At 43.2% G+C, this 11,659-nt stretch overlaps 1 pseudogene; it reads left to right on the top strand.

Annotated features, from left to right (window-relative positions):
- Positions 1 to 6,676: 6,676 nt before the first annotated feature.
- LOC123067071 (agamous-like MADS-box protein AGL28) lies at positions 6,677 to 7,968 on the top strand (annotated as a pseudogene).
- Positions 7,969 to 11,659: the final 3,691 nt, after the last annotated feature.

Raw genomic sequence — 11,659 nt, forward strand, 5'->3', positions numbered from 1 at the left:
TCAAACCAGAACACACAAATCTAAAGGAAGTCCATTGAATCCCGCGGCCATGCATCGTTCAATCCCATCACTACAGATGGATGTTCATCCTAATTTCGAATGATATTTGTATGCACCTCCTAGTCCCAGGGTAACCATAAGACCGATTAAGATTTGCTGGGGATGAATTGGGGGTACCTGTGCTTGAGTGATCTTTGTGTTGGTGAAGAGAAGAGGCCCTTCTTCTCATCCTCCGATGAACCCATCAGCTCATATAGATCGCCATCTTCTTTGATTATTCTGCTTATTCCTCTTAGAGATGGATGGACGGATACTCTGCAGGACACCATCCATGCTTATTTGGACAACTTGGCTGGGTTGATCTTCGATCACTGCAGTAAACAGTTTTATTGCCAAGAAAACAGGGTCAAGTGGCTGCATACAGAGAAAGTACCATAAAGCATCTCTACACAAGACTTAACGGTTCAAGCAACAAATAGGACAACACATAGAAATGGTGGATTTCGCATAAAAGATAGCTCTCTCTAAATACTTGAACCATGTGCAAAGAAGCTAACCTACGCAGTTGTAGCCGAGGCCAGACATCACTACTTCCATGGTTGCGGCTTGGCGAGCAAAATCACAAAAACCACCGGTCCCATCCATCATCTTGGATATGATAGGTCCCACACAGGTTGGCCTAGTGCTAGGAAAAGTTGCTCATCGATCCCTGGTACAGTTTTTTTCAAACAAACAGAGGGTCAGCAATTGGCTGCAATAAGGGAATGTAGAGGAGGAGAACAGTGTAGTATCTATGCTACAACAGCTCATCTACACACACCTTAACAATAAGCAGCAAAAAGGCAAGATATAAAATGGTGGTTCAGTATAACACCTTCATGTATTTACAAGTTAATAATTGAGAGAATGAAGGACCATCAGTACATAACATAGGATGTTCCGAGTGCACTGACTGAGTGAGTGAATTATTAACAAAAAGAAAGAGATGTGCAGGTTGCTCTCTTCAGAACTGCACATTGTATTTACAAGTTAGTAATTGAGGGAATGGACGAGGTTTCGAGTGCACTGAGCAAGCGAGTGAATTGTTAACCGAAAAGTTTAAACCAACGAGGAACATTGGAGACTATGTCGATTAACAGTAGCAACTAGGCTAAAGCTAGAAACTAGTCCACAGTGAACAGGAGCACGGTGCGAGTGTCTAGAAACTATGCTAGTCGCAGAGCAGCAATAACTTGAAAAAAAAACATCTTCGTGGGAGGGCAGAGCAGAGCACTGGCGGAGCTACCTGTTACAAAAATAGGCCATGGCCCGCCCAGCCCATAGAGTATACGGCGGAGGATTGTGAGTAGACTATGCTGTGAAAGAAAACAATAGTGGATTTCCTTTGTACTGGCCTGCCCATCTTTCGTATTGTAGTTCCGCTACTTGAGTAGAGAGCCACCTGGTGCGGTGAGTCGGCGTCATCATCGCCTCGAGGTTGAGGTACGACCCAATGATGTCCTCGGCAACATCAGGAGCATGACTATAAACCACACTATGGTCCACCTGCCATGGAGCTAGTCAATATTCGCTGAATAATCTCACCTTAAAAAAGGAACTTTTCCATAATTACAGTTTCAACTCAGTAAATACAAAACAATTTATTATACTGATAATAAGGCAGACAGATGCAGTGGCAGTGACCGCTAAAATCTCAGGATAGCATCATGAAAGGCATAGTACATCATTGTTTTATTAATCCTCGCCTCGGCGAATGCAAACAGGACATGAGCTATCATTTAAAAAAATGGCAGAGGGGCAAATACATGGTGAAGAACCAAGTAACAAATGGTCATGCAGCGATCACCACATTACATATGTCTTATTAGATTAAGGTGCTTACAACAATAAGCCATCAACAAATATATGAAAAACGCTGAGGTGCTGCCAAGATCACACGCCTTCTTGAGGATCCCACTTTGCAAAAGGTGAACTCCAAGTAAGTTCCAAGTGGTGAATTCAACGTTCGGAGCGATCGCGGTCCACCTGCCATGCAGTTAGTCAATATTCGGTGAACAGTCTTATCTAAAAAAAGGGAACTTTTTAATAATGACAGTTTAAACTCAGTAAATACAAAATGATTTCTTATGTTGATAATAAGACATGTGCTGGCCAATGGTTGGAAAATTGAAATAATTCTACTACAGTGAGTTAGGTCGCTAAAATCTCAGGATCCCATCATGAATAACATAGTACATCATTGTTTTATTAATCCTAAGCGAATGCGAACAGGACAAGAAGCTCTCTTACAATAAAAAAATATGGCAAAGGGGCAAAAACATGGTGAAGAACCGAGAAACAATCGGTCATGCAGCCATCACCGCATTACATATGTCTTAGATTCTGGTGCTTACAACAATAAGCCATCAAAAAAATATGAAAATCACTGGCACGGCAATATAAAATTTGTTTGATATAACTGACTTGCTGCAGGGATCCGTTGATGAATTACAGCCGCCATGTACAATAAACAACAAGTGGTAGGGTAGAATATTTCTACCTCAACTAAACATGCACTAGACATCCAGCCTTTAGCAGTAGTGGCAGCGGATGATGGGTTAAAGCTGGAGGGGTTGGATCTTGGGTTGAAGGTGGCACACGCGACTGACTACGAACAGGGCTGTTGGAGCTCATTGTGAGCCTAAACAAATCAGACCAGGAGATACTAGACAAAATAACTAGCTAGCTTCCTGACTCAGAAACCAACATCAGTGTTGTACTAAATGCAATGAAACTTTCCCCTAATAATGAACACCATATAGTTTCATCTCTATTTTTGGTACGTTTTTGCTCACGTTGTCTGGGAAACAAATAACCTGCTATAAAAGACAGCATTACCAACGCTCAAGACCATATGAATGAAATAACAACGTCAATCAAAAAGAATGATGCCTCAAGTATCATGGAGTAGATAGTAGCACGTTTTAACTCCAAAACTAAGAAAACCCCTATCAAAAATATTAACAGCAAGCAAATAATGCATAACCACCAGACCACATATATGAACTTAAGGCAGACATAACCAGGACCCTATAACCAAACCTAGGCCAAGTAAACTTCATAAGAAGCACAACCAGTTTATAGTGGTAAACTGAAACCATGATTATAGGCTGTGAGAAATCAAATAAATTCAACGGCAGTGCTAACCAGGAACCCTATGATTAACCATAGCATGGGCATAAACAGGACGCGAAAACCACAACCAGGGCTTAAATAGCATCACCACTAAAAGCAAATCACCAGAAGCAACATCTTCGTGTCGACGGCCAGCAGGGTAGAGAGGGGACAGAGGACTTACTCATCGCAGTTGTAGCCGATGCCGAATATCACGCGGCTTCTTGAGGATGCCACTTTGCAAAAGGTGAACTCCAAGTAAGCTCAAGTGGTAAAGTCAACCGTTCGGAGCAGCCACGGTCCACCTGCCATGCAGCTAGTCAATATTCAGCGAACATTCTTGTCTAAAAAAGGGAACTTTTTCATAATTACAGTTTAAGCTAAGTAAGTACAAAATGATCTTCTTACACTGATAATAAGATAGACATATATGCAATGGCAGTGGGCAATAGTTAGAAAATGGAAATAATTTCACTAGAGCGAGTTAGACCGCTAAAATCTTAGGATTCCATCATGAAAGGCATAGCACATCCTTGTTTTATTAATCCTCGGAGAAATGCTAACAGAACAAAATCGCTATCTTGCAATAAATTAAAAACTATCAGAGGGGCAAATAGATGGCAAATACTATCTTGCAGCCATCACCGCAATAAATATGTTTTATTTGATTCTGGTGCTTACAACAATAAGCCATAAAGAAATGTATGAAAAGCGCTGACGCGGCAATATAAAATTGTATGATATAACTGACTAGCTGTAGGCATGCAATTGATGAACTAGAGCCGCAACGTAGAATAAACAGCAAGTGGTTGGGTAGAATAAACAAGCAGGGCTGGTGGATCTCGGTGTAGTTCAACCGATACTTTGTTAATTTCTCACTTGGATCGATCGATTTGCTGGTCTAGACAGATTTAGGGGAAATGCACAGCGAAAATCATATGAGATCAAAGTTTGAGTTTTCACACGTCCAATATAGTGCAGCAAGCAAATTGGACATAACAAGTGAGGAGGAGGAATTTGATGAATCTCTACTCATTGCATTTGAAGATATGAAACCTACTCGTACTAGTGTACATCCCCCCCAATCCTCATTACACACGGCCAATCTTGTTGATCCAGTTTCTAGTGTGTCCAACAAATCAAAATCAAAATCAAAATGAGGAAGGAACCGATCTCCACCAACCAACAAGGCACAAGGCGTGAGATTTAATTAATCCACCAGACCAGAGGCGCAGGCAGCACCAGCAGCGAACGAACCTAGCGAGAACGGAGGAAGGAAGGAAGGAAGGAAGGAAGGAAACCAAATGAGGGAAGGTGGGCGGGCGAGAGAGTAGCTGCGTGGTGCAAATCGCGGAGCAGGTGGAGGAAGAGGAAGCTCCATGGCAGTCGGGCGCGGAACCGCCCGGACGAGCAGAGCACAAGGAAGCTGCATCCCCGTCGAGTACCTTGGATTGACGGCCGCGTCGTTGGAGGCCATGTCCCGGCGCGCGCTGGCCGTCGAGGCCCTGGGCTACCGTGGCGGATCTGGGCCGCCGCCGCCGCCGCCTGACCTCTTCTCTTCTCTTCTCTTCTCTTCTCTTGTGATGAGAGGGGAGGGGAGGAGGAGGAGGAGAGGGTGGGGGCGGCGGCGATGAGGGAGAGGAAGAGGGAGAGGGCGGAGGCCATGGCCGGCGGCGATGTGGGGAGGGAGGGGAGGAACGGAATGAATGAATGAATGAATGAATCGAGGCGCTGCGTCGTTTGGGGATTCTTTTCTTTTCTTTTCTTTTCTTTTCTTTTCTTTTCTTTCCTTTCCTTGTGAGTGAATGAAAAGAAAAGAATTGATAGTTTTGCTGCTTGCTTGCGATTGGTCAATCACCCCATCCCACGGATTGCTCTCCGATCCCGCCTCCCTTGGGCCGATCCGACGGCCCTTATTGATTGACCAGTATGTACCAAGTAGAATTAATTTAATAATTAATACGTATACACGTGCACACACACACAAAGACTAATGGCGCTCATCCGCTGCATTCACGCAAACAAGTTCTGGACTGATGTTAAGGATCGGTTTGATCTTCATTTACCGAGGCTAGATCCATCGATATCTTGCTGGATAAGATGTTTTCAGATGGTGATAGATGCAAGATCATCCCCATTTATTAATTATACAGTTTACTCTTTGGTCTTGTCGCAATCGGTGATCGTGATGGGTATGATCCGGTGCAGGCGATTAAATGGGTGCATGAAATGTTATCCCTGCTCCCTGAACTTAAAATAAGGGCGAAGGATACATACAACATGCCGATCCCTTGTTTTTTGAACCAGGAGAGCAATCCGAATTAGATTTGGCTGGATGAAGACGTCGGTGGGACAATGGTGAGGCCACGATATCCTGCTTGGGTTAAAAAAAAACAAATTCAAGTCTCGATCACCATAAAAAAGAAAGGAAAAGAGTTCCAAAATAACTCACATAGGATTTGTTTTGGATCCAAGTCAAAACGCGATCGACGATCCATGAGTTTTTTTGTGAAAAGGAAAAAAGGTTCATTGGACGCACCATCTCAAAGCTTGGCTCATACGTCCCCTCCCCTCAAAACAACAAAAAAAAAACTTGGCTCGTACGTCCAATTGATTAAAAAAAATGTTCATTGGACGCACCATCTCAAAATTTGGCTCGTACGTCCAACTCATACAGAAAAGTTTGTTTGCATGAAAGTAGGAGCGGGAGGTGTAGCCCGGTTTCATCCGGCGTTCTTCGGGGCTTGAGGAGTCTTAGACCCATTCATTGCTGAAGTTTTGGCTCTTCGAAAAGGGGCGGTGTTTTGCCCACACAGCTTTTGTGGATACTCACATGTGATAAGAGAGATGGACTGATCGGAGTTAGTCTACCTTTGGAACTCGAACAACAATTCTCGCTCAATTGCACAGCTAGCACCGCGGCCTCCTTTTTTCTCAACTCACGCAAACTGAGCGTTGGCAGCCAGCGGCACCCATGGCTCTGGTGTGCTCATCGCTCTTTTGCGTTGGTATGCTCACGAGCACCGCTGCTCTTTCGCGGGATAGGAGCTCCGAGGACGACGACGCGTCTGTCATTTCCTCTTACCATTAATTCCTCCGGCCAGAACCATTGTGCGGTATGCATCTTACGGTTGATTTGGTCATCAGCTCGTATTTACTTTACTTGCCCAAGCTTTTGACTCTCGATTTCTTCCTCCCCCAAAAGTATCAGGTGACTTGGGTTATAACCGAACAGAACCGAACCAAACCGATTTGTTGGTGCACCGAACTGTCGGGCTTGGAGGACGCGGTATGTTGCATGGTTTACTGTGATTTGTTGTCGTGCAAGGTCGTTGGTGGGTGCGAAGGAATAGTTTCTAAATAATAGGGTGTACGTAGTTATCCTTTGACGCGTGAGTTTAATGTATACAGCTCAGCGCATACCCAATCGTATCTCATTGCCAATCACCAGTTTTAATGTACGTAGCCCAGCGAAGAAGGGATTCCTCTCCGGACGCTTTGCTAGCCACCGAACAAGCGAGCAATGGCGGCGCCCAACCGGAGAGGTGGCAGCGGCCGGAAGAAGATCGTCATTCGCCGGATCGAGCAGGAGGATGCCCGGTTCGTCTGCTACTCCAAGCGCCGCCAGGGGTTCTTCAGCAAGGCCACGGATCTGGCGGTCCTGACCGGCGCCCAGGTGGCCGCCCTCGCCTTCTCTCCCCGCGGCAGGGCCTTCTCCTTCGGCCACCCCTCCGTCGACTCCGTCGTGGAACGCTTCCTGGCGGGGGAGGCTGCGGGGGCTGGCACGAGGGAGGAGGGCGCTGCCGACGACCGCTTGCTCACGGGGGAGGGCGCTGCCGGCGAAGACGAGAAGCTCGAGAAGCTGCAGCAGGAGTTCGACGAGCTGCGCACGGAGCTGGCCGAGTTGAAGAAGCGGACCAAGCGCACGGACAAGGCCATGGCGAAAGAGCGCTCTGCGGGGGACCAGATAGCGGCTTGGTTCGACCCCAAGGCGCGCGACATGGGAGACGAGGACATGGCGGCCTTCTTCGCCGCGCTGATGCAGATGAAGGACGCGTCTCCGATCGCGCCAACCAGGTTCTGCTCGAGGCGATGCACGCCCACATGAGCCGCATGGCGGAGGTGGCCCCGCCGCCGCCGCCCCGGATCTTCGGTGGCAGCTCCTTCGAGTACGGTAGCAGCAGCGGCACCGCCAACGACGGGATGGAGTTGCAGTTTCTGGCGCCTCCGCCACAGGAGCAGGGGTTCGAGGCCGCGATGGATATGCAGCAGATGGTGATGGCGCCGCTGCCTCCGTCTCAGGTGGTCGCCGCCTGGATGGATGTGCAGGAGATGCCTCCGCCGCCGTGGTTGGCCGCCGGGATAGATACGGAGCAGATGCAGATGACGATGCCTAAGCCGCCGGGGTTCGACGCAGGGCTAGACAAGGAGATAGATCAATGGCTTGATGTGATGCTGCCGCGTACGGAGTTCACTGCCGGGATGGAGACGGTGCAGCAGGGGCTCCATCAACCCAACGCCGGCTTCCCGTACTGAGAGCCCGAGTCCAGTGCATATGGACACTAGTTTCGTATGCCTAGTTTACATATGCATCTTCTACTTAAGTCTTCGCGTTAATCTATTTTTTTTTTTGATTTGAAATGAAGTCGTCGCGTCAATCTTTGGTACATGCTCTGCATCTACCCTGGATCTGGACGAAATTAAATATTTCGTCAATATTTTTATTTGGCCATTTCCTTTCCTTATCATGCATTAATGGGTTGTAATCTGTATTGCACCGATATGAATGAAATACAAAGGTCGATCTGTGCTGGATACATCTATCTATTAATTACTGTGTATACTATTACTAAAATAAGGGACAAACGAGCCATAACATGCACTCACATGATCTACAATTTTGACACCGTTTAACAGAATTTTTAAAGGCTGAGATTTAAAAGATTCAAAAATTACATACGACTATATTTGGTACAAACAAGTCACGTCAGAGGAGGTACATCCATATGACATATGTATATGCAAATAAAAACTATACATGCAAAAACCGCATGGGGCATGTGGTTACCAAATTCAAAATCCGTAATACAATACATGTGCAATTTTTTTTAAAAAAGATACCAACATGCAACATGAACTACACCCGGACTCTCGCCTGTAGCATGGCAGCCAACAAAACACACTCATCTTGGCATCGGGCCATGAACCAAGACGCCCAAACGTCCAAGAAAGCTAAAGTGCAGCACGCCTAAAAAATTATACAGGCCAGCGATACTTGCACGTATGAAAGTCAACTAGAAGTACTATATACTTCAATAGACATGTCTCGTCTATTAGGCAAAAATATTTTGCCCGATAGATTAGGATCATGAGTATGAGAAACAAAAAAGGCTGTGAACATACAAATAAATGGAGATATTTGAAATACAAATAAAAGTACAGGCCTTCAAAGAAAAGATAGACTGAGGTGTCAGCATGCAATGATTACAAACTACGCAGCGTTAAATGTTTATAAATAAAAACACAAGAACTGATGCATAAATCTAAATATCAACAGGAATATATGTCACTAATTCTTAATAAGATATAATCAAAATCGACGTATCTTAAAAATACACGATCTCTTGATTCTAATATAAAGGTTGAGATTAAAAGATAAACAAAAGTATTCATGACTTTAATCAGTGAGCAACGGTCACACACAAAAAGGATCGCATACATAGGCATCGAGAAATTAGCCATTTGGGTTTGCATCTATGTGGCACATATAGACAAGGAAAGGCCTACCGGTAAAAAAGGGAAATACTTTTGCTTAGGCATATATGTTCTCCCTCGGTTGTTTTTACTCCACTTATTCCGAAGCCAAATTTTGTAAAGCTTGAATATATTTATAGGAAAAATATCAAGATCTACAATACCAAATAAATATAATATGACAAATTTATTCCACAATGGATCTAATGATGTCAATTTTGTATTTATTTTTTCGTATAAAAGTTAGTCAAACATTGAAGAGTTTGACTTGAGACAAGCTCATATTCAGAGTAAAAAGAAACTGAGGGAGTACATAATTTTGCATGAGGTCTATAGAAACTCCGCAAGGCCAGCAGTAATAGGAAGGCAACATTACCCAAGGAAAAAATGCTGTAGAAAAAACATTCGCAAACTACATAGTGAAACAGCCACAAAAATCAACAAAAATGTCAGAGGGACAGATGCAAAGATCGCCAACCAATCATAAACACCAAAATCCAAGAAATTTGTCAGTTTGTGATAATAATTATATATGCAGTTTTATCATGTCGGTCGAGAATACGAGTTTTTTCATATTTTGTAAAATACATCCTAGATAAATCTTTTATGATGTGGATAAATAAAATGATTCATTCATATATATATAATTTGATATATTGATTTTTTAATAATTCTGATTGTGTTTTATCAAGCTGCACATTCTGGCTACAATATTTCTCCTGCAATTTTTGTTGCATATTATTGACTAATGCAGAAAAATTAAATAGGATAACATTCTCTAGACAAACTACTGCCAGAGAAAACAATGACATTCGCACCACAGAGAATAACAAGTTATGACGAGGGTGAGTGAGAGAACATTTCACAAATCTCGGCAACACTCAATGATAGTTACATTGATTTACATTGGAAAGCGAGATAGAATTGGAGTATTACGAGAAGACATCGAGCATATGGATCAGGTATGATATGGTATTCATAGAAATATGGGCAAATAAAAAAATCAAGTATAAGAAATAAATATTTACGTTTTCTCTAAAATTCCAAAAAATCTTTGTGGATAGAATCAAGGGATGAGAAGGACTGGAATAGCGAAATGACCCTTTTCGCATTATGAGAGATAATATTTTTTTTGCATTATGGGACACATACCATGACCCTTTTCGTCCTTCACCATCACACACCATTGTACTTGCCAACAACTTCATACAAAAAGGAATTGAATTTGCGCCAAAATCTAATTTTATTGTCCCGAGATGTAAATGTTGTTCATATTATCCTAGATGAATGCAACAACGAGTAATATATATCAAGTATAGCTGCACAAATGCGCGGGTCACACTGCTATATATATGCAAATTCCTTCATGTTTTTCCGTGAATCAGAATCTTTCCTTTCTTAGGGGAATCATAATCTTACCTGTTAAGTCGTTCTTATTCACACAAATATCGTCCTTTGGACCATACAAATATTAGGTCCAACATCACATCCGACAACACAAGAACTTATTACCTAAGAAACAGCCAGTAAACCATGCCAATGGAACGTCAGATATTTAACGCCCCCTGCCTCGCTATGTTAGGTACATGTATCCTTTGGATCGTCCATCCTTACGCAATCGGTCGTCTAGTGACCTCATATCATTGAGTTAGCAATCCTATCCTATCCTGGTGCACACAAATTTTCTCTCTCACAAAACTAGTTTTATTTTCTGCTCTTGGAATGTACTACGTGGCCAAGGCCAACCTCCTAAGTATGCCAATGACCTCTTCAAATTAATCTCTACAAATCCTCACGCTACGTTCATCCAAGATTTTTTTTACCTTGTTTGAAGCTACAAAATCCTTTCTACCTTCTTGACTAGATATCACCGAGATGATGATATGGTGCAAGATCAACCATAGCATAGAGAAGAAATTTATAGTTCCATCCTGCGATTCGCCCTCGCATCACTCTCTGTAGGCCATTCAAGGGCGATTAGGATTTTGTCATTGTGGCACGCTCCTCCAACCCTCTTCTTCTTGTCGGCTACAGGGCATCCACCAGAAGAGCCTATTTGTTTTATCAAGCTGCACATTCTGGCTACAATATTTCTCCTGTAATTTTTGTTGCATATTATTGACTAATGCAGAAAAATTAAATAGGATAACATTCTCTAGACAAACTACTGCCAGAGAAAACAATGACATTCGCACCACAGAGAATAACAAGTTATGACGAGGGTGAGTGAGAGAACATTTCACAAATCTCGGCAACACTCAATGATAGTTACATTTATTTACATTGGAAAGCGAGATAGAATTGGAGTATTACGAGAAGACATCGAGCATATGGATCAGGTATGATATGGTATTCATAGAAATATGGGCAAATAAAAAAATCAAGTATAAGAAATAAATATTTACATTTTCTCTAAAATTCCAAAAAATCTGAGCAACTTTTAGGACGGGACAACGAATACGCACTTGCTGGGATTGAGCTTCATGCACATTTTTGTAGGTTACGAAGGTTTCGGCCACACCTTCCAAGTATGTAGATTTATCCCGTGTCTTGACTACCAAGTCATCGACATAGGCCTCCACATTACGCCTGATCTGAGGGCTAAGACAATTCTCATGGTGCTTTCGTACAAGTAGCCCATGTTTTTCAATCTGAAAGGCATGCATACGTAGCAGAAAGTCATTACTCCCAATGGGATAAGCAAATGAAACATATTTAATTTCATATTTATGACAATCAACTCATTCAACAA

Source organism: Triticum aestivum, chromosome 3B (genome assembly GCF_018294505.1).
Source record: "Triticum aestivum cultivar Chinese Spring chromosome 3B, IWGSC CS RefSeq v2.1, whole genome shotgun sequence".
In the NCBI taxonomy this organism is placed as follows: Eukaryota; Viridiplantae; Streptophyta; class Magnoliopsida; order Poales; family Poaceae; genus Triticum; species Triticum aestivum.